The 24,657-nt window shown below is 34.4% G+C and overlaps 4 long non-coding RNA genes across 5 annotated transcripts; 3 read left to right on the plus strand and 1 right to left on the minus strand.

Annotated features, from left to right (window-relative positions):
• The first annotated feature begins 277 nt into the window (after positions 1-277).
• On the plus strand, positions 278-4,116 carry LOC130223055 (uncharacterized). Its single transcript, XR_008836563.1, has 4 exons — positions 278-334; positions 783-857; positions 1,330-1,413; positions 4,068-4,116. It is a non-coding gene; the product is annotated as an uncharacterized LOC130223055 (long non-coding RNA).
• On the minus strand, positions 3,890-19,982 carry LOC130223057 (uncharacterized). Of its 2 annotated transcripts, none has more exons than XR_008836566.1 (3): positions 19,927-19,982; positions 6,864-6,910; positions 3,890-4,246 (listed from the first exon to the last, which is right to left on the minus strand). It is a non-coding gene; the product is annotated as an uncharacterized LOC130223057 (long non-coding RNA). The 2 variants fall into 2 exon arrangements; XR_008836565.1 differs by lacking the exon at positions 19,927-19,982 and adding an exon at positions 8,077-8,184.
• On the plus strand, positions 10,842-14,668 carry LOC130223056 (uncharacterized). Its single transcript, XR_008836564.1, has 3 exons — positions 10,842-10,897; positions 11,370-11,453; positions 14,109-14,668. It is a non-coding gene; the product is annotated as an uncharacterized LOC130223056 (long non-coding RNA).
• Positions 19,983-20,303: 321 nt separating the features above from the next.
• Positions 20,304-24,223, plus strand: LOC130223060 (uncharacterized). Its single transcript, XR_008836567.1, has 4 exons — positions 20,304-20,366; positions 20,854-20,928; positions 21,401-21,484; positions 24,149-24,223. It is a non-coding gene; the product is annotated as an uncharacterized LOC130223060 (long non-coding RNA).
• Positions 24,224-24,657: the final 434 nt, after the last annotated feature.

Genomic DNA, 24,657 nt, shown 5'->3' on the forward strand with positions numbered 1-24,657 from the left:
CGCACCCCGTCTCCAAAAACACTTCTAGTTTGTTTTCATGCATTAAAACTACTGACACTGATTCACTTCCGCTCCACTAGGCGGCGGTCAGCGGCTTTGACGTTCAGCGTGACTGTGACACCTTTAGAGCCCTCATCAACAACATGACACTGATGACAGCCGCCTGGACACGACTGCTTATTAATGTTTTAAAGGCCATTAAAGTACAGTTACTGCAGATAACAGCTAAGTTACAGTCTCTGTCACTCAACAGCATATATTTTAGCCCATCAATAACGTAATAACAAACGACACGCTGTGAAGTCAAGCATCAAGCATGTCACTCTGGTCACCTGTAAGTATCCACACATAATTAGTGATTTTCCTCTTTTAAAGTCGTTAGCGCTCATTATAGATCAGTTTATATTATGTATTATAATATGTATCAGTCATAAATTGTATTTAAATAATTATTGACATGTCGAATAGGTGTTTTTATTTGTTTGCTGGAGTATGTGATGCTGCTCTGTCAGTCATTCTCTGTTCAAATATAACTTTAACCCAGGAGAAATAGATATTTATTAATGAAATGTGTATGAAGGCAGTCTCACCTTTATGAAGGTTTCACAAAGACTTTACATGTTGCTCTCTTGATGAACTTCCTGTTATTGTCATGTGAATTTAGGATGGAGATTTTTCTAAAGCTAACCTAAAGTAGTGTTGTGTTGAGCATGTCAGATGACAGAGTAAATAGAACTTTGATATGAAGTGTTTTTAAAAGTTTATTTGTCTTTCCTTTACAGAATAAAGGGTGTTTGGTCCAGCAGAAGCATGTGGTCAGACATTGACTGTAATGATGGACATCTGCTGAGTGACAGGTAATGCATAAGTATTTGTCTGTAAGATTAACATTGTTATTTAATAACTAGCGATACGCTGCTAACACAAAGTGCACAACTCTGATGCAAAATAAAATTCTGGAATTTAAGTTAAACTTTGAACACATTTTAAAGTTGCATGGCTTGACATAAATCATCCTTTGTATAGGGGAAGTGCAAACCCTTGCTTATGTAAGAGATAACGCACATCTAGGCAGTTCCTAATCCTCAGTCTTTTTTTCTGTAACTATTCACAAAGATGTGTTGTATTTTAATAAATTTTCTTAATTGAATAGTTTTGTAATGTATTACATTTAAAAATATTCTGATTGCCACTATAGTAGTGAAGTGCAATATTGTTCTGCTGTATTTGTTTCACGCTGTAGTTTAGGTATTCTTACACTCGTGTCTTTGCACCATGTCAGGCTGTGTAATGTGGTCTAACTTCAGTTTTGTCTTTTTCTTTATGCAGAATTAATTTAGAACACTTTATAGTGTGATTTCTGGACCAACACAAGATCCATTTCCCCATTCTCTGTTGATTCTGTCACTGCTGGTGAGTCTATTTATGTCTGTTGAGTGTTTTTGAAATGTTTTGACATTTTTAAGATTTTAATTAGAATTATTTTTTTTTAAATGTAAATAAATGAAATCATTATTTCATCTTTTTTTTTTTGTAACTGCATGATCATGCGTGATCTTTAAATATGACAACCGAACAGTTGTTAGTGTGAGATCCTGGTGGCCTAGTGGTCAGTGCTCATGGTGTGAGAGCAAAACTGATCACAGGAGACTGGGGTTCGAAACACCACGGTGATACCAAATTTTTTTATTTTTGTCAAAAAAAAAAGATTTTTAAAAAAAAAAAGTTTTTTTTCCCCTCTTTTTCTGCTTTGCCTCACCTTTCGCTCTGGTCCGCCCCTCGTCACTGATCCACCTCTCTCTCCTCCTCTCTGTCCGCCTCTTGTCTCTGATCCGCCCCTTTCTCTTCCAGCCCTCCTCTCTACATCAGTCCGGCCTTCCTCATTGATCCCTGTTTTACCGCCGCAGGTTTGTCCGCCACTGTTACTTGTGGTGCCCCTCCAGGTGAATTCTTGCTCTGGTCCGTGTTTCACTTCATGCTCTGGTCCGTGTTTCAATTGTGCTCAGTTGTCCTTGAGCTTCAGGTACTTGCCCTCTTGTTTGTTCTACCGCCCCAGGTAGTTCTTAGGTGGGATTCGAACCCATGTCTCAACCGTCACCTTGTCCGCAACCACGGTGTTTAGCCACTAGTGCCATCGTAGCTTACACGCTGAGAACTGGTGTTTGGCGCATGTTGGTGGTGTTTTTTTTGATGACAACAATATGCAATAGTGGGATTTGAACCCAGGACTCCAAGAGGAAAGGCTAATGCTTTACCAACTGAGCCACTGAGTCAGGCCAGAGGGGTGTGTTTTCCGGGAGGAGTATAAAGAGTGTTTCCTGACAATTCGGAAAAAGACATAATATCTGGGGTTTGAACCCACATCTTTACTGCATCAGACACTCCAGTCTATGTTTGTAACCACTACACCACTGTGGCTTGTGTTGAGCTGTGTGTTATGTATGCTGTGTATTGATATTTATTCTAGTAGTGTTGAAAATTTTCACTAATTTCGGCATAATTAGGGTTTGAACCCAGGACTACCACATTAAAACACAGCGTTTTAATCATTTGAGCCACTGAGCCAGACGAGTAGGAAGAGTTTTTGACAGGGTGACATTGAGATCTTTTGCACTTTATCAATTAATAAAACATTTTGTGCTAATTTTGACATAAGCAGGATTTGAACCCACGACCCCAAAGTTAAAACATAGTGTTTTAATCAACTGAGCCACTGAGCTAGACGAGCAAAGATGTGTTTTTGACAGGGTGACATTGAGATCTTTGCTGTTTACTGCTAAAAAACGTTTTGCACTGATTTCAGCATAAGCAGGATTTGAACCCTTGACCTTAAAGTTAAACCACAAAGTTTTTACCAGCTGAGCCACTGAGTCTGAGATCACACATCATGTTTTAATTCAGAAAATTGATACAAAGCACTCAATTTAGAAATTAAGATCAGCAACAGCAGGATTTGAACCCAGGACTCTCAGATTGAAGCGCAGAGGTTTAGTCAACTGAGCTACTGAAACCAAGGACTGCTAGTGTGCTTTAAAGTATTTGTATGTAGTGATGTTTCTGTCCAAAAATGTGATACAAAATGTGCAATAAAAGCCAATCTACAGTCACTATGCTCTCCTCAGACTCTGTAGCTCAGCTTATTAAAGTCATGCGTTTTAATCTTGGAGACCCGAGTTCAAACCTCGCTCTTGATGACCTTCATTTGTAATTGTGTGTTTTCAATTAAATCAAAAGGATTCTCAAATTGGAATCAGTAATCATTGGATTTGACCTCAGGACTCAGAAAACTGTTTGAGAGATCAGCTGAGTCTGAGAAACTTTATTTGTGTTTTGGATGGGATTTAGATCATTGAATATTTAGTATTATTTCAGTTTTTTTTAAATGCACTAGAATTAACACAAGCTTTGTGTGGTTTGAATTGAGTTAATGAGCAAATTAACCAATGAAGCACATGATTGTTCAGCAGTTTTACTGAGGGATTTGTATTTGATCAAACAACTTTTGCACTCAAAGGATTTAAATCCATGACTTTCCTCCTGAAAATCTGTTTAAGGCCACTAGTGCCTTTATGAATTTATCTTGGGTAAATCATCATGTGATTGTTTTAATGTAAACAGTGAAATATGAGCTCACAACACTTTATCACCTGAGCTTGTGCTGTGAACATGTGCTTTGGACAGTTGTGTTTAGAGGTTTTCATCATATGATAGAAAAATATCAGCAGTGGGATATGTACTGTCACACATAAACTTCTTATTTTTTAATTAAAAATGTCAGCATTCATGAAACATATTTCTGTTTAAAATGTGCAAACAATCACAAAAATAGTCACCAAAAACCTTTCATTTCAGCCTGTAATTGATTGAAAATAACTTATACATCACTTTTTTCATCTTCATTTTTACTTGAATAAAGAAAAGAGTTGAGTCAGGAGATTTCTATCAGTGCTGATGAGCTTGATTGATTAGCAGCTTCAGGTGTTTTTAATGAGGCTTGATCTTAAACTGCTCTACAGCTGCAGGATTACACACTCTTCACTTTCTGTCCTCTTGCTGTTTTCATGCAGATACACAAATCATCCACCAGTGGGCACAACATTGACACATTGATCAGGTTTTCATCATTAAATCTTTATTCAAATGTGATGTTTGTCTGTAGATTGATGTGTAGACGATGTGTTGACCAATCCTGAGCTTCACATCCTCCTCATCTGAGACACAGAGAAAGATTCAGTCAAACCTGTTACTGGAAGAGAAAAACAAGTCAAACAGTGTTGTGTTTTCAAAAAGATTAACAAGTTAAACATGTCTAATATAATATGATACAGGGTCAGTATGAAAAGGGTGTGTGTATGGTTGCCAAAATAAATGTATAGATTTATATTTATGTAGTTTGATTTCTTATGTTGGAGAAAATATCAGGGGTCACTAACTTTATCAGTTCTTTCAGTTCTTTTATTCCCTTTTGTCTTTTAGCTGAACTGTACCATAAACATGTCCTATAGTGCGACAAAGTAAAAAATAAGAAAAACAACTCTTAATAACATGATTTATCTTAATTGTTGGAATCGTATCTTTAATTAGTGCTAATACTATTTTTTTTCTCCATGACCAAACTTGTTGGACGTTTTCAATATATACAGTACTATGATTGAGACGGTCACACCATAGAAAAGTTTTGACATTTGGCTCAAAAATGGAAAACTTATAACAATATAGCAGTTATTATACACAAAGGAAATCACCATTTACTGCATTTTAAATGATGACAATACTAATTATATTCATGTCATGTGTCACTGTAAAATGCAACGTTATGTAACGTCATATTAAACTCATTTCTTTATTATTTGTTATGATGACAGTGCATCATATTTTATGAGTTATTTATTTTGCAAGATATTAGTATTCTGCTTAAAGTGTCGTCTGAAGGTGTAAGGACTTCATCCAGAAGAAAAATTAAATAAATAACAGGAAATGCTATACTAGAAAATATACTATTTTTCAAAAATGGTAATATATTTTCCTTGAAATATATATATTTAAATTATTAATAATTATTATTGTAATGTATTGTGGTTATTATCATTTACCTTAAACATAATTGTGTGGAAAATGACGTTGTATGAGAATTACCCTCAGACTTAATCTTTAAAGCGGTTTAAGCTTTTCTAAATCTGTTTTATTGGATATTCTGATAAATAAAAGTCACCTTTTGTTTATTTTATGTTGTTTATATGGTTACACTCATTGGCCACAAGAGGGAGAGGTGGAGCAGCTGTTTGTCATCTGCCTTGTGCACATTTATCAAATAAAAGGCAAGTTTTATTGAGTCTTAAGTGTCAGCTTTTTTTGTCACTAGCGACTCATCTGTTAGAAAGTACCAGAGTATTTTTCCACCCGCTTCTCCAAGCTTCAGGTTCAGTCTGACAAACATGAAAGTTGAAAACTCGAGTCTACAACACATGCAGATTATTTCACTTTTTTATTAATTCAGTGCCACAAGAAGAAGAGCTATTACATATTTACAGTTTTCTGAAAGAGAAAAATATAGAAAAATAAATACTTTTACATGAAATTAAAGGTTTTCAGATCATTAGGTTTTCAGTGCTTTTTGTTTTGTGATTGTTCTAAAAGATTTCCATATCATTTGAAGTCATTCACAAAATGGGAAAAGTTTGGTTTACATTGAGCCCACTTTTTCTTATGTATATGGTATTTTCCTAATAACACAAACAAATTAAAAATGTTGTGCTTTACAGTTCAACTTCTCATTATCAGAATAAAACAGTACATCAAATAAACTCATTTCTCTATTATACTTCATGTTTTTGTTAATAAATAATTTCTAATCTTTCCTAAATTTTCTTGAGTAAATACAATAAAAAAGATGCACTTTTTTTATTTTTCTTGACCAAAAAATTAACACAAATATGAAATATTAAGTAAGATTTTTTTCCAAAACATGTTTAGCAGGAAAACTTCTGTAGTATTTTGTCAGATTATTGCACTACAGTCCCCGCATATGATGTTACAGTGATGCCACTCAACTGAACAAACTTAACACACACACACTAGAATATCAAGAGTGTCACGCGACTCACCTGTACGTCTAGTTTCCATAAGGTCATTTATCAATGCAAAATTGTTAGCTTAGCACTTTTAAGTACACATTTAAATATGCATTGATTATTATTTAAGCTTGTAATTGTAATTATAAGTATGCCGGCAGTTTGTTTACGAGTTGCTCTCTTGCAGAACTGCCTGTTGAACAGACGTAAAACGTTACCTTTTATTGTCCACCTGTTACTACGGAAGGCGTACGGTGCCAAACATCTTGACGAAACGCGTTTTTTGTTGTTGTCAACACACACTGTTTCTCAGCGGCTTTGTGTGACTTATGAAATTAAAATGAAATGGTGAGAGAAATATAATAGTAAGTAAACCTAATGTATTAATGTATGAAATGTCATTTGCTTTCCATTTATTACAAAAACATTACTGCAATAAACGTTTGGCTTTAACAAACATAACCTGTAATATTAATGAAAAATAAATTAATTAAATAAAAATAACCAGCTGAATAAAAAAAGTCCAGTAGTCAAATACTGGGAAAAATCTTTGCTACTGTTGCTGATAATGCTAAATGTATAAATCTAACCTAATAATCTTGTACAACACATCAGATTTATTTTTAGTCTCATTCACTGATTCAATAATTCACTCATAAAAGTTTATGTTTTATTATGAGATTTCTGAAGAATTACTCAGTGAAATATTTCTGATGGCTGTTTGTCGCCACCTATTGGTCAAACATATTGTGATTATTAAAAGCTCTAGAAAAAAGCCACGGCTGAGTTTACCTGAATAAGTATGGAAGGCAATGTTGCAGGAAGACGCAGAGGTAGATCTGGAGGAGGACATGGACAAAGAAAACTGACCAATTTTGTTAGATGCAATTCAAGCAACCTTGATTAATCATATCGTAAACCATGGACTGACATTTGTGACCTGGAGTCTTTTTTATTAATATTGCAATTTATGTACTTAGACCGTTCAGATTTTCTGCGCAAAATGCATCTTTAGCATGCATGAATTGAATGGTTTTACAATGTGGAGATGTTAATAAATATTTTCATCAGTATGCAGTGCTGGTTTTGTGTTTACTGTTTGTTGAATATATGTTCATGTACTTCTAACAAAATATATATCAATATATATCATATATTGGGGGGTTTGGGTGGTTCGAAAGACCTCACTGACAAAGGTCCAGAATTTGTCCCATACACGAGCTCATTTGTCCTATTTTGACTGCTATGCCATAATGAATTGTGAAAATAACTCATCAATAAAGGCTTTAAGACCAAGCGGAATCCTGTGTTGGCTGTCAGTACTGAATTTGGCATGGCGTGACTTTCCGTTCTGAAGTTACGTCATACCAAATTCAGCGTCCCAAATTCTGACTGAGGAAAGTTGAAAGTGCTGGCTAGTTTCTTATTTGCCTAATAAATGATAATAGGCTACACTTTCTTTATTTTATTTTAAACTTTAACAGATTTCTATTTTTTTATAATGATATATGTAATAAATTTGTGCTTTCAAAATAATTTTTAGTATTTTTGTTTATTCTATTGTATTCACAGATCTCTTATTTAAATTCATATTTTCTACAGGGCGCTTTACAATAATATATCTGTGCAAATATTATAATATATCTAACAAAAAACTGTCCAAAAATGACAAAAACATCAAATAACATATTAGGGCACATCAAGAGAAACAAAACAACATAACATTTAGTTTAATTTAGTGCATTTAAATGTATTATCTTTCTATTTCTCAAGATGCTAAGCGACCATATAACTGATCAATATGACTGCTTGTTTAAATGCACCAAACATATTTGCTATATTCACTGAGAAATGAATACAAATACTCATTTTCAAAAGGGATTGTACTCATTTATGCTGAGCACTGTATAAATCGTGTAGTGTTTTGACAAAATGAGCATTAATTTAAAAATTGTGATTAAGCAATAGGAAAAAAAAAAAGCTGTATTAGCTGCAGTAAACCTACAGTCACAACTGATCCATGTGTTCTTCTGAAGGTCTGACTGTGAGTTCAGCAATAAAGCAGCATGTAAACAGTCTAAATGAGCCGACAGAGGATATCTACATCAGAATTATGTATCAATACATGCAAACAACCCATACTTATCTATATATACAAGACAGCATACACCAGACAGACTGGTGACCATTTTTGTCTTGTCTTTTATGCATGTTTACACTCAGAGTTTGCCACCGAGTTCATTAACAACAATCATTTTTTACCACATCAGTTATAAGCAGATCCAGATGATGAAACTACTAGAGTTATGATGCTGGCATTCTAACCTCACTGATGAAGATATCAATCTTGTGGCAATGTGTTTATCAATACCCTGCACTTATAAGAGAAATGAGTGAAATGATTAGATGACATGGGGAAAATATCTTATCTTACAATATAAGCAGATGAGCAAATAAAAAATGCCAATTTTCTCCCCGATTTTCAATACAATAATAAAAAATTAAAAGATTATTCCTCTGAACTATGGATGGCATTTTTCAAGCTGTAGCATGAGTGATCATTTGAGCAGGCCTATGCTATAACTGTCAAATGTCTGTCCAGTATAGGTCTACAATGACAGGTCTATAACTTAAAACAAACATACAATAAAATAGCATATATAGACCTAGAATATAATTAATAATTGCATATTGATCATTAGCATTTACTTCATTTGCATATGACAATGTTTTCTCAATGCAATCTTGACTGAAATGTGCAGTAGGCAACTTTATCCAAATGCATCTACCTTTTCAGAATAATGAAAATCATATTAACTTTAAAAACACTTCAATTTCATAACTTTTTAAATGGTTTAAGTGAATGTTAATCTGTCAAAGTTCTTACTGTCCATTAGCAGTTAAATAAGCATTCTGAGTTGTGTAGCTATTTATTATGAAATGCTGCTGTTTTACTGAAGCTGAATGTGTAAGAAGCAGTAGAATCAGAGCGAGAGCAACACATTGCATTTCAAGCTGCACTACATTCCACTCGCTGAGTGTGGACTGAGATGTTTTCTGAAAGCGCAGGGAATCATTTATGAGGACTTTTTAAATGCCATTAAATGAAATGTATTAGTCTGGACAAAGCTTTGAACTATGAAATATTGCAGGAATCTGAAATAAATCAAGCAGAAATAAAACATTAGTATCTGCATAATGAACAGAGATGCACACTTGAGTCCATTGAGCACTGCAACATTCAGACAACTGAATGCCCTTCTGCTGCTGTCTGCTGTTAAAAGCGCTCAAATATTCACTTTTGCAATAAGTCATCTAACTTACAATTATAAAATAAATTATTAAATTATTAAAAAACAGCTGAGAAAAATATTTAGAAATGTTAAAAATGTGTTTATAATAAAACTTTTATTAATTTAAATTTTCTTCTTCTCGAGAGAAACTTGCGACACTGATGGATGAACTTGATGGAACTTGCATTTCCCCATGCAATCCAAGTCAGCCAGTAAGAGTCTTTTTCCCTCTTTGTGGTTCAGTTCTGTAAGATATACTTCATGTCCACAAGGAGGAGCTGGAAAATGAGTCGTTTTGAAATAGGCTTTACGAGTCTGCAAATATCATAACATGAAATAAATTATTGACTCTAAACTTAAATAATAAAGATAATATGCGTAAAAAATATATATTTGAATCATAAACAATTTGTAAAATACTGTATTTGTAGGACCTCTCGTCTCTTCTTCTGTTTGTGTTTATATTTCGGCCATGTGCTCTATGCCTACTACAGTTCAACACATTGGACATTTGATTATTTCTTACCCCTTCAGTTGTGAAGCTGATCATCCGTTAGATTTCATGTTTATCTGCTGCTCGAGACTATTTAAAGAAGATCACAGACTTGATTAAAAATATATATATAACTAAAAACGCATCCCGTCTCCAAAAACACTTCTAGTTTGTTTTCATGCATTAAAACTACTGACACTGATTCACTTCCGCTCCACTAGGCGGCGTCAGCGGCTTTGACGTTCAGCGTGACTGTGACACCTTTAGAGCCTCATCAACAACATGACACTGATGACAGCCGCCTGGACACGACTGCTTATTAATGTTTTAAGGCCATTAAAGTACAGTTACTGCAGATAACAGCTCAGTTACAGTCTCTGTCACTCAACAGCATATATTTTAGCCCATCAATAACGTTAATAACAAACGACACGCTGTGAAGTCAAGCATCAAGCATGTCACTCTGGTCACCTGTAAGTATCCACACATAATTAGTGATTTTCCTCTTTTAAAGTCGTTAGCGATCATTATAGATCAGTTATATTATGTATTATGGTATGTATCAGTCATAAATTGTATTTAAATAATTATTGACCTGTCGAATAGGTGTTTTTATTTGTTTGCTGGAGTATGGTGATGCTGCTCTTTCCTTGTCAGTCATTCTCTGTTCAAATATAACTTTAACCCAGGAGAAATAGATATTTATTAATGAAATGTGTATGAAGGCAGTCTCACCTTTATGAAGGTTTCACAAAGACTGTTTACATGTTGCTCTCTTGATGAACTTCCTGTTATTGTCATGTGAATTTAGGATGGAGATTTTTCTAAAGCTTATTAGGTAGAACAAATAAGCTGTTGTGTTTTCTCTAACCTAAAGTAGTGTTGTGTTGAGCATGTCAGATGACAGAGTAAATAGAACTTTGATATGAAGTGTTTTTAAAAGTTTATTTGTCTTTCCTTTACAGAATAAAGGGTGTTTCGTCCAGCAGAAGCATGTGGTCAGACATTGACTGTAATGATGGACATCTGCTGAGTGACAGGTAATGCATAAGTATTTGTCTGTAAGATTAACATTGTTATTTAATAACTAGCGATACGCTGCTAACACAAAGTGCACAACTCTGATGCAAAATAAAATTCTAGAATTTAAGTTAAACTTTGAACAAATTTTAAAGTTGCATGGCTTGATATAAATCATCCTTTGTATAGGGGAAGTGCAAACCCTTGCTTATGTAAGAGATAACGCACATCTAGGCAGTTCCTAATCCTCAGTCTTTTTTTCTGTAACTATTCACAAAGATGTGTTGTATTTTAAATAATTTTCCTAATTGAATAGTTTTGTAATGTATTACATTTAAAAATATTCTGATTGCCACTATAGTAGTGAAGTGCAATATTTTTCTGCTGTATTTGTTTCACACTGTAGTTTAGGTATTCTTACACTCGTGTCTTTGCACCATGTCAGGCTGTGTAATGTGGTCTAACTTTAGTTTTGTCTTTTACTTTATGCAGAATTAATTTAGAACACTTTATAGTGTGATTTCTGGACCAACACAAGATCCATTTCCCCATTCTCTGTTGATTCTGTCACTGCTGGTGAGTCTATTTATGTCTGTTGAGTGTTTTTGAAATGTTTTGACATTTTTAAGATTTTAATTAGAATTAATTTTTTTTTAAATGTAAATAAATAAAATCATTATTTCATCTTTTTTTTTTGTAACTGCATGATCATGCGTGATCTTTAAATATAACAACCGAACAGTTGTTAGTGTGAGATCCTGGTGGCCTAGTGGTCAGTGCTCATGGTGTGAGAGCAAAACTGATCACACGAGACTGGGGTTCGAAACACCACGGTGATACCAAATTTTTTTATTTTTGTCAAAAAAAAGGATTTTTTAAAAAAAAAAAGAAGTTTTTTTCCCCCTTTGCCTCACCTTTCGCTCTGGTCCGCCCCTTGTCTCTGATCCGCCTCTCTCTCCTCTCTGGTCCGCCCCTTGTCTCTGATCCGCCGCTTTCTCTTCCAGCCCTCCTCTCTACTCAGTCCGGCCTTCCTCATTAATCTCTGTTTTACCGCCGCAGGTTTGTCCGCCACTGTCATTTGTGTAACCGCTCCAGGTGAATTCTTGTTCTGGTCCGTGTTTCACTTCATGCTCTGGTCCGTGTTTCACATAGTGCTCAGTTGTCCTTGAGCTTCAGGTACTTGCCCTCTTGTTTGTCTTACCGCCCCAGGTAGGTTCTTAGGTGGGATTCGAACCCATGTCTCAACCGTCACCTTGTCCGCAACCAACGGTGTTTAGCCACTAGTGCCATCGTAGCTTACACGCTGAGAGCTGGTGTTTGGCGCATGTTGGTGGTGTTTTTTTGATGACAACAATATGCAATAGTGGGATTTGAACCCAGGACTCCAAGAGGAAAGGCTAATGCTTTACCAACTGAGCCACTGAGTCAGGCCAGAGGGGTGTGTTTTCCGGGTGGAATATAAAGAGTTTTCCTGACAAATCCGGAAAAAGACGTAATATCTTGGGTTTGAACCCACATCTTTACTGCATCAGACACGCCAGTCTATGTTTGTAACCACTACACCACTGTGGCTTGTGTTGAGCTGTGTGTTATGTATGCTGTGTATTGATATTTATTCTAGTAGTGTTGAAAATTTTCACTCATTTCGGCATAATTAGGGTTTGAACCCAGGACTCCCACATTAAAACACAGCGTTTTAATCATTTGAGCCACTGAGCCAGACAAGTAGGAAAGTGTTTTTGACAGGGTGACATTGAGATCTTTTGCAGTTTATCAATAAATAAAACATTTTGTGCTAATTTTGGCATAAGCAGGATTTGAACCCACGACCCCAAAGTTAAAACATAGTGTGTTAATTAACTGAGCCACTGAGCTAGACGAGAAAAGATGTGTTTTTGACAGGGTGACATTGAGATCTTTTGCTGTTTACTGCTAAAAAACGTTTTGCACTGATTTCAGCATAAGCAGGATTTGAACCCTTGACCTTAAAGTTAAACCACAAATTTTTTACCAGCTGAGCCACTGAGTCTGAGATCACACATCATGTTTTAATTCAGAAAATTGATACAAAGCACTCAATTTAGAAATTAAGATCAGCAACAGCAGGATTTGAACCCAGGACTCTCAGATTGAAGCGCAGAGGTTTAGTCAACTGAGCTACTGAAACCAAGGACTGCTAGTGTGCTTTGAAGTATTTGTGTGTAGTGATGTTTCTGTCCAAAAATATGATGCAAAATGTGCAATAAAAGCCAATCTACAGTCACTATGCTCTCCTCAGACTCTGTAGCTCAGCTTATTAAAGTAATGCGTTTTAATCTTGGAGACCCGAGTTCAAACCTCGCTCTTGATGACCTTCATTTGTAATTGTGTTTTCAATTAAATCAAAAGGATTCTCAAATTGGAATCAGTAATCATTGGATTTGACCTCAGGACTCAGAAAACTGTTTGAGAGATCAGCCGAGCAGCTGAGTCTGAGAAACTTTATTTGTGTTTTGGATGGGATTTAGATCATTGAATATTTAGTATTATTTCAGTTTTTTTAAATGCACTAGAATTAACACAAGCTTTGTGTGGTTTGAATTGAGTTAATGAGCAAATTAACCAATGAAGCACATGATTGTTCAGCAGTTTTACTGAGGGATTTGTATTTGATCAAACAACTTTTGCACTCAAAGGATTTAAATCCATGACTTTCCTCCTGAAAATCTGTTTAAGGCCACTAGTGCCTTTATGAATTTATCTTGGGTAAATCATCATGTGATTGTTTTAATGTAAACAGTGAAATATGAGCTCACAACACTTTATCACCTGAGCTTGTGCTGTGAACATGTGCTTTGGACAGTTTGTGTTTAGAGGTTTTCATCATATGATAGAAAAATATCAGCAGTGGGATATGTACTGTCACACATAAACTTCTTATTTTTTAATTAAAAATGTCAGCATTCATGAAACATATTTCTGTTTAAAATGTGCAAACAATCACAAAAATAGTCACCAAAAACCTCATTCATTTCAGCCTGTAATTGATTGAAAATAACTTATACATCACTTTTTTCATCTTCATTTTTACTTGAATAAAGAAAAGAGTTGAGTCAGGAGATTTCTATCAGTGCTGATGAGCTTGATTGATTAGCAGCTTCAGGTGTTTTTAATGAGGCTTGATCTTAAACTGCTCTACAGCTGCAGGATTACACACTCTTCACTTTCTGTCCTCTTGCTGTTTTCATGCAGATACACAAATCATCCACCAGTGGGCACAACATTGACACATTGATCAGGTTTTCATCATTAAATCTTTATTCAAATGAGATGTTTGTCTGTAGATTGATGTGTAGACGATGTGATGACCAGTCCTGAGCTTCACATCCTCCTCATCTGAGACACAGAGAAAGAGTCAGTCAAACCTGTTACTGGAAGAGAAAAACAAGTCAAACAGTGTTGTGTTTTCAAAACGATTAACAAGTTAAACATGTCTAATATAATATAATATGATAGAGGGTCAGTATGAAAAGGGTGTGTGTATGGTTGCCAAAATAAATGTATAGATTTATATTTATGTAGTTTGATTTCTTATGTTGGAGAAAATATCAGGGGTCACTAACTTTATCAGTTCTTTCAGTTCTTTTATTCCCTTTTGTCTTTTAGCTGAACTGTACCATAAACATGTCCTATAGTGCGACAAAGTAAAAAAAATAAGAAAAACAACTCTTAATAACATGATTTATCTTAATTGTTGGAATCGTATCTTTAATTAGTGCTAATACTATTTTTTTTCTCCATGACCAAACTTGTTGGACGTTTTCAATATATACAGTACTATGATTGAGACGGTCACACCATAGAAAAGTTTTGACATTTGGCTCAAAAATGGAAAACTTATAACAACATAGCAGTTATTATACACAAAGGAAATCACCATTTACTGCATTTTAAATGATGACAATACTAATTATATTCATGTCATGTGTGACTGTAAAATGCAACGTTATGTAACGTCATATTAAACTAATTTCTTTATTATTTGTTATGATGACAGTGCATCATATTTTATGAGTTATTTATTTTGCAAGATATTAGTATTCTGCTTAAAGTGTCGTCTGAAGGTGTAAGGACTTCATCCAGAAGAAAAAATAAATAAATAACAGGAAATGCTATACTAGAAAATATACTATTTTTCAAAAATGGTAATATATTTTCCTTGAAATATATATATTTAAATTATTAATAATTATTATTGTAATTTATTGTGGTTATTATCATTTACCTTAAACATAATTGTGTGGAAAATGACGTTGTATGAGAATTACCCTCAGACTTAATCTTTAAAGCGGTTTAAGCTTTTCTAAATCTGTTTTATTGGATATTCTGATAAATAAAAGTCACCTTTTGTTTATTTTATGTTGTTTATATAGTTACACTCATTGGCCACAAGAGGGAGAGGTGGAGCAGCTGTTTGTCATCTGCCTTGTGCACATTTATCAAATAAAAGGCAAGTTTTATTGAGTCTTAAGTGTCAGCTTTTTTGTGTCACTAGCGACTCATCTGTTAGAAAGTACCAGAGTATTTTTCCACCCGCTTCTCCAAGCTTCAGGTTCAGTCTGACAAACATGAAAGTTGAAAACTCGAGTCTACAACACATGCAGATTATTTCACTTTTTTATTAATTCAGTGCCACAAGAAGAAGAGCTATTACATATTTACAGTTTTCTGAAAGAGAAAAATATAGAAAAATAAATACTTTTACATGAAATTAAACGTTTTCAGATCATTAGGTTTTCAGTGCTTTTTGTTTTGTGATTGTTCTAAAAGATTTCCATATCATTTGAAGTCATTCACAAAATGGGAAAAGTTTGGGTTACATTGAGCCCACTTTTTCTTATGTATATGGTATTTTCCTAATAACACAAACAAATTAAAAATGTTGTGCTTTACAGTTCAACTTCTCATTATCAGAATAAAACAGTACATCAAATAAACTCATTTCTCTATTATACTTCATGTTTTTGTTAATAAATAATTTCTAATCTTTCCTAAATTTTCTTGAGTAAATACAATAAAAAAGATGCACTTTTTTTATTTTTCTTGACCACAAAATTGACACAAATATGAAATATTAAGTTTGAATTTTCCAAAACATGTTTAGCAGGAAAACTTCTGTAGTATTTTGTCAGATTATTGCACTACAGTCCCCGCATATGATGTTACAGTGATGCCACTCAACTGAACAAACTTAACACACACACACTAGAATATCAAGAGTGTCACGCGACTCACCTGTACGTCTAGTTTCCATAAGGTCATTTATCGTGCTAAATTGTTAGCTTAGCACTTTTAAGTACACATTTAAATATGCATTGATTATTATTTAAGCTTGTAATTGTAATTATAAGTATGCCGGCAGTTTGTTTACGAGTTGCTCTCTTGCAGAACTGCCTGTTGAACAGAAGTAAAACGTTACCTTTTATTGTCCACCTGTTACTACGGAAGGCGTACGGTGCCAAACATCTTGACGAAACGCGTTTTTTGTTGTTGTCAATACACACTGTTTCTCAGCGGCTTTGTGTGACTTTTGAAATGAAAATGAAATGGTGAGAGAAATATAATAGTAAGTAAACCTAATGTATTAATGTATGAAATGTCATTTGCTTTCCATTTATTACAAAAACATTACTGCAATAAACGTTTGGCTTTAACAAACATAACCTGTAATATTAATGAAAAATAAATAAATTAAATAAAAATAACCAGCTGAATAAAAAAAGTTCAGTAGTCAAATACTGGGAAAAATCTTTGCTACTGTTGCTGATAATGCTAAATGTATAAATCTAACCTAATAATCTTGTACAACACATCAGATTTATTTTTAGTCTCATTCACTGATTCAATAATTCACTCATAAAACTTTATGTTTTATTAAGAGATTTCTGAAGAATTACTCAGTGAAATATTTCTGATAGCTGTTTGTCGCCACCTATTGGTCAAACATATTGTGATTATTAAAAGCACTAGAAAAAAGCCACGGCTGAGTTTACCTGAATAAGTATGGAAGGCAATGATGCAGGAAGACGCAGAGGTAGATCTGGAGGAGGACATGGACAAAGAAAACTGACCAAATTTGTTAAATGCAATTCAAGCAACCTTGATTGATCATATCATAAACCATGGACTGACATTTGTGACCTGGAGTCTTTTTTATTAATATTGCGATTTATGTACTTGGACCGTTCAGATTTTCTGCGCAAAATGCATCTTTAGCATGCATGAATTGAATGGTTTTACAATGTGGAGATGTTAATAAATATTTTCATCAGTATGCAGTGCTGGTTTTGTGTTTACTGTTTGTTGAATATATGTTCATGTACTTCTAACAATATATATATCAATATATATGTCCACAATACAGGACCGTAGCCAGTGGGGGGGTTTGGGTGGTTCAGAATTTGTCCCATCCACGAGCTCATTTGTCCTATTTTGACTGCTATGCCATAATGAATTGTGAAAATAACTCATCAATAAAGGCTTTAAGACCAAGCGGAATCCTGTGTTGGCTGTCAGTACTGAATTTGGCATGGCGTGACTTTCCGTTCTGAAGTTACGTCATACCAAATTCAGCGTCCCAAATTCTGACTGAGGAAAGTTGAAAGTGCTGGCTAGTTTCTTATTTGCCTAATAAATGATAATAGGCTACACTTTCTTTATTTTATTTTAAACTTTAACAGATTTCTATTTTTTTATAATGATATATGTAATAAATTTGTATTTTTAAAATAATTTTTAGTTTTTTGTTTATTCTATTGTATTCACAGATCTCTTATTTAAATTCATATTTTCTACAGGGCGCTTTACAATAATATATCTGTGCAAATATTATAATATATCTAACAAAAAACTGTCCAAAAATGACAAAAACATCAAATAACATATTAGGGCACATCAAGAGAAACAAAACAACATAACATTTAGTTTAATTTAGTGCATTTAAATGTATTATCTTTCTATTTCTCAAGATGCTAAGCGACCATATAACTGATCAATATGACTGCTTGTTTAAATGCACCAAACATATTCGCTATATTCACTGAGAAATGAATACAAATACTCATTTTCAAAAGGGATTGTACTCATTTATGCTGAGCACTGTATAAATCGTGTAGTGTTTTGACAAAATGAGCATTAATTTAAAAATTGTGATTAAGCAATAGTAAAAAAAAAGCTGTATTAGCTGCAGTAAACCTACAGTCACAACTGATCCATGTGTTCTTCTGAAGGTCTGACTGTGAGTTCAGCAATAAAGCAGCATGTAAACAGTCTAAATGAGCCGACAGAGGATATCTACATCAGAATTATGTATCAATACATGCAAACAACCCATACTTATCTATATATACAAGACAGCATACACCAGACAGACTGGTGACCATTTTTGTCTTGTCTTTTATGCATGTTTACACTCGGAGTTTGCCACCGAGTTCATTAACAACAATCATTTTATACTACATCAGTTATAAGCAGATCCAGATGATGAAACTACTAGAGTTATGATGCTGGCATTCTAACCTCACTGATGAAGATATCAATCTTGTGACAATGTGTTTATCAATACCCTGCACTTATAAGAGAAATGAGTGAAATGATTAGATGACATGGGGAAAATATCTTATCTTACAATATAAGCAGATGAGCAAATAAAAAAAGGCTCATTTTCTCCCCCATTTTTAATACAATAATAATAAATTAAAAGATTATTCCTCTCAACTCTGGATGGCATTTCTCAAGCTGTAGCATGAGTGATCATTTGAGCAGGCCTATGCTAAAACTGTCAAATGTCTGTCCAGTATAGGTCTACAATGACAGGTCTATAACTTAAAACATTCAATAAAATAGCATATATAGACCTAGAATATAATTAATAATTGCATATTGATCATTAGCATTTACTTAATTTGCATATGACAATGTTTTCTCAATGAAATCTTGACTGAAATGTGCAGTAGGCAACTTTATCCAAATGCATCTACCTTTTGAGAATAATGAAAATCATATTAACTTTAAAAACACTTCAATTTCATAACTTTTTAAATGGTTTAAGTGAATGTTAATCTGTCAAAGTTCTTACTGTCCATTAGCAGTTAAATAAGCATTCTGAGTTGTGTAGCTATTTATTATGAAACGCTGCTGTTTTACTGAAGCTGAATGTGTAAGAAGCAGTAGAATCAGAGCGAGAGCAACACATTGCATTTCAAGCTGCACTACATTCCACTCGCTGAGTGTGGACTGAGATGTTTTCTGAAAGCGCAGGGAATCATTTATGAGGACTTTTTAAATGCCATTAAAATGAAATGTATTAGTCTGGACAAGGCTTTGAACTATGAAATATTGCAGGAATCTGAAATAAATCAAGCAGAAATAAAACATTAGTATCTGCATAATGAACAGAGATGCACACTTGATTCCATTGAGCACTGCAACATTCAGACAACTGAATGCCCTTCTGCTGCTGTCTGCTGTTAAAAGTGCTCAAATATTCACTTTTGCAATAAGTCATCTAACTTACAATTATAAAATAAATTATTAAATTATTAAAAAACAGCTGAGAAAAATATTTAGAAATGTTAAAAATGTGTTTATAATAAAACTTTTATTAATTTAAATTTTCTTCTTCTCGAGAGAAACTTGCGACACTGATGGATGAACTTGATGGAACTTGCATTTCCCCATGCAATCCAAGTCAGCCAGTAAGAGTCTTTTTCCCTCTTTGTGGTTCAGTTCTGTAAGATATACTTCATGTCCACAAGGAGGAGCTGGAAAATGAGTCGTTTTAAAATAGGCTTTAGGAGTCTGCAAATATCATAACATGAAATAAATTATTGACTCTAAACTTAAATAATAAAGATAATATGCGTCAAAAATATATCTTTGAAGCCTAAACAAATTGTAAAATACTATATTTGTAGGACCTCTCGTCTCTTCTTCTGTTTGTGTTTATATTTCGGCCATGTGCTCTATGCCTACTACAGTTCAACACATTGAACATTTGATTATTTCTTACCCCTTCAGTTGTGAAGCTGATCATCCGTTAGATTCCATGTTTATCTGCTGCTCGAGACTATTTAAAGAAGATCACAGACTTGATTTAAAATATATATATAACTAAAAACGCACCCCGTCTCCAAAAACACTTCTAGTTTGTTTTCATGCATTAAAACTACTGACACTGATTCACTTCCGCTCCACTAGGCGGCGTCAGCGGCTTTGACGTTCAGCGTGACTGTGACACCTTTAGAGCCTCATCAACAACATGACACTGATGACAGCCGCCTGGACACGACTGCTTATTAATGTTTTAAGGCCATTAAAGTACAGTTACTGCAGATAACAGCTCAGTTACAGTCTCTGTCACTCAACAGCATATATTTTAGCCCATCAATAACGTTAATAACAAACGACACGCTGTGAAGTCAAGCATCAAGCATGTCACTCTGGTCACCTGTAAGTATCCACACATAATTAGTGATTTTCCTCTTTTAAAGTCGTTAGCGATCATTATAGATCAGTTATATTATGTATTATAGTATGTATCAGTCATAAATTGTATTTAAATAATTATTGACATGTCGAATAGGTGTTTTTATTTGTTTGCTGGAGTATGGTGATGCTGCTCTTGTCAGTCATTCTCTGTTCAAATATAACTTTAACCCAGGAGAAATAGATATTTATTAATGAAACGTGTATGAAGGCAGTCTCACCTTTATGAAGGTTTCACAAAGACTGTTTACATGTTGCTCTCTTGATGAACTTCCTGTTATTGTCATGTGAATTTAGGATGGAGATTTTTCTAAAGCTTATTAGGTAGAACAAATAAGCTGTTGTGTTTTCACTAACCTAAAGTAGTGTTGTGTTGAGCATGTCAGATGACAGAGTAAATAGAACTTTGATATGAAGTGTTTTTAAAAGTTTATTTGTCTTTCCTTTATAGAATAAAGGGTGTTTGGTCCAGCAGAAGCATGTGGTCAGACATTGACTGTAATGATGGACATCTGCTGAGTGACAGGTAATGCATAAGTATGTGGCTGTAAGATTAACATTGTTATTTAATAACTAGCGATACGCTGCTAACACAAAGTGCACAATTCTGATGCAAAATAAAATTCTAGAATTTAAGTTAAACTTTGAACAAATTTTAAAGTTGCATGGCTTGATATAAATCATCCTTTGTATAGGGGAAGTGCAAACCCTTGCTTATGTAAGAGATAACGCACATCTAGGCAGTTCCTAATCCTCAGTCTTTTTTTCTGTAACTATTCACAAAGATGTGTTGTATTTTAATAAATTTTCTTAATTAAATAGTTTTGTAATGTATTACATTTAAAACTATTCTGATTGCCACTATAGTAGTGAAGTGCAATATTTTTCTGCTGTATTTGTTTCACACTGTAGTTTAGGTATTCTTACACTCGTGTCTTTGCACCATGTCAGGCTGTGTAATGTGGTCTAACTTTAGTTTTGTCTTTTACTTTATGCAGAATTAATTTAGAACACTTTATAGTGTGATTTCTGGACCAACACAAGATCCATTTCCCCATTCTCTGTTGATTCTGTCACTGCTGGTGAGTCTATTTATGTCTGTTGAGTGTTTTTGAAATGTTTTGACATTTTTAAGATTTTAATTAGAATTATTTTTTTTTAAATGTAAATAAATAAAATCATTATTTCATCTTTTTTTTTTTTTTTGTAACTGCATGATCATGCGTGATCTTTAAATATGACAACCGAACAGTTGTTAGTGTGAGATCCTGGTGGCCTAGTGGTCAGTGCTCATGGTGTGAGAGCAAAACTGATCACAGGAGACTGGGGTTCGAAACACCACGGTGATACCAAATTTTTTTATTTTTGTCAAAAAAAAAGATTTTTTTAAAAAAAAAAAGTTTTTTTTTCCCTCTTTGCCTTACCTTTCGCTCTGTTCCGCCTCTTGTCACTGATCCGCCTCTCTCTCCTCCTCTCTGGTCTGCCCCTTATCTCTGGTCCGCCTCTTTCTCTTCCAGCCCTCCTCTCTAGTCAGTCCGGCCTTCCTCATTAATCCCTGTTTTACCACTGCAGGTTTATCCGCCACTGTCATTTGTGTAACCGCTCCAGGTGAACTCTTGCTCTGGTCCGTGTTTCACTTCATGCTCTGGTCCGTGTTTCACATTGTGCTCAGTTGTCCTTGAGCTTCAGGTACTTGCCCTCTTGTTTGTCTTACCGCCCCAGGTAGGTTCTTAGGTGGGATTCGAACCCATGTCTCAACCGTCACCTTGTCCGCAACCAACGGTGTTTAGCCACTAGTGCCATCGTAGCTTACACGCTGAGAGCTGGTGTTTGGCGCATGTTGGTGGTTTTTTTGTGATGACAACAATATGCAATAGTGGAATTCGAACCCAGGACTCCAAGAGGAAAGGCTAATGCTTTACCAACTGAGCCACTGAGTCAGGCCAGAGGGGTGTGTTTTCCGGGTGGAATATAAAGACTGTTTCCTGACAAATCCGGAAAAAGACGTAATATCTGGGGTTTGAACCCACATCTTTACTGCATCAGACACTCCAGTCTATGTTTTTAACCACTACACCACTGTGGCTTGTGTTGAGGTGTGTGTTATGTATGCTGTGTATTGATATTTATTCTAGTAGTGTTGAAAATTTTCACTAATTTCGGCATAATTAGGGTTTGAACCCAGGACTCCCACATTAAAACACAGCGTTTTAATCATTTGAGCCACTGAGCCAGACAAGTAGGAAAGTGTTTTTGACAGGGTGACATTGAGATCTTTTGCACTTTATCAATAAATAAAACATTTTGTGCTAATTTTGGCATAAGCAGGATTTGAACCCACGACCCCAAAGTTAAAACATAGTGTGTTAATTAACTGAGCCACTGAGCTAGACGAGCAAAGATGCGTTTTTGACAGGGTGACATTGAGATCTTTTGCTGTTTACTGCTAAAAAACGTTTTGCACTGATTTCAGCATAAGCAGGATTTGAACCCTTGACCTTAAAGTTAAACCACAAAGTTTTTACCAGCTGAGCCACTGAGTCTGAGATCACACATCATGTTTTAATTCAGAAAATTGATACAAAGCACTCAATTTAGAAATTTACATCAGCAACAGCAGGATTTGAACCCAGGACTCTCAGATTGAAGCGCAGAGGTTTAGTCAACTGAGCTACTGAAACCAAGGACTGTTAGTGTGCTTTGAAGTATTTGTGTGTAGTGATGTTTCTGTCCAAAAATATGATGCAAAATGTGCAATAAAAGCCAATCTACAGTCACTATGCTCTCCTCAGACTTTGTAGCTCAGCTTATTTAAGTCATGCGTTTTAGTCTTGGAGACCCGAGTTCAAACCTCGCTCTTGATGACCTTCATTTGTAATTGTGTGTTTTCAATTAAATCAAAAGGATTCTCAAATTGGAATCAGTAATCATTGGATTTGACCTCAGGACTCAGAAAACTGTTTGTGAGATCAGCCGAGCAGCTGAGTCTGAGAAACTTTATTTGTGTTTTGGATGGGATTTAGATCATTGAATATTTAGTATTATTTCAGTTTTTTTAAATGCACTAGAATTAACACAAGCTTTGTGTGGTTTGTATTGAGTTAATGAGCAAATTAACCAATGAAGCACATGATTGTTCAGCAGTTTTACTGAGGGATTTGTATTTGATCAAACAACTTTTGCACTCAAAGGATTTAAATCCATGACTTTCCTCCTGAAAATCTGTTTAAGGCCACTAGTGCCTTTATGAATTTATCTTGGGTAAATCATCATGTGATTGTTTTAATGTAAACAGTGAAATATGAGCTCACAACACTTTATCACCTGAGCTTGTGCTGTGAACATGTGCTTTGGACAGTTGTGTTTAGAGGTTTTCATCATATGATAGAAAAATATCAGCAGTGGGATATGTACTGTCACACATAAACTTCTTATTTTTTAATTAAAAATGTCAGCATTCATGAAACATATTTCTGTTTAAAATGTGCAAACAATCACAAAAATAGTCACCAAAAACCTCATTCATTTCAGCCTGTAATTGATTGAAAATAACTTATACATCACTTTTTTCATCTTCATTTTTACTTGAATAAAGAAAAGAGTTGAGTCAGGAGATTTCTATCAGTGCTGATGAGCTTGATTGATTAGCAGCTTCAGGTGTTTTTAATGAGGCTTGATCTTAAACTGCTCTACAGCTGCAGGATTACACACTCTTCACTTTCTGTCCTCTTGCTGTTTTCATGCAGATACACAAATCATCCACCAGTGGGCACAACATTGACACATTGATCAGGCTTTCATCATTAAATCTTTATTCAAATGAGATGTTTGTCTGTAGATTGATGTGTAGACGATGTGATGACCAATCCTGAGCTTCACATCCTCCTCATCTGAGACACAGAGAAAGATTCAGTCAAACCTGTTACTGGAAGAGAAAAACAAGTCAAACAGTGTTGTATTAAAAAGAAAACAAGTAGGTTTAATATAATAGAGATTCAATATAAATAGGAAAAAAACCTTTTATACCAGTCAAGTTAGGGCTAAAAATTTTCTTTGTATTGTATTGGTTTTGTTTCAATTTCATCACTTGTTAAAAAATTATTTGTGATAAATAATATTCTGAAACAAAGTAGGATGTGATTGCAGTCATGTCCTAGTGGTGAATGGTTACATTTGCAAAACTTATCAAACAACAAAAATTATTACATAATTTGTATGCATTTTAGAATGATTATATATATATATATATATATAT

The sequence above is a fragment of the Danio aesculapii genome, chromosome 4 (assembly GCF_903798145.1).
Source record: "Danio aesculapii chromosome 4, fDanAes4.1, whole genome shotgun sequence".
Taxonomy (NCBI): domain Eukaryota; kingdom Metazoa; phylum Chordata; class Actinopteri; order Cypriniformes; family Danionidae; genus Danio; species Danio aesculapii.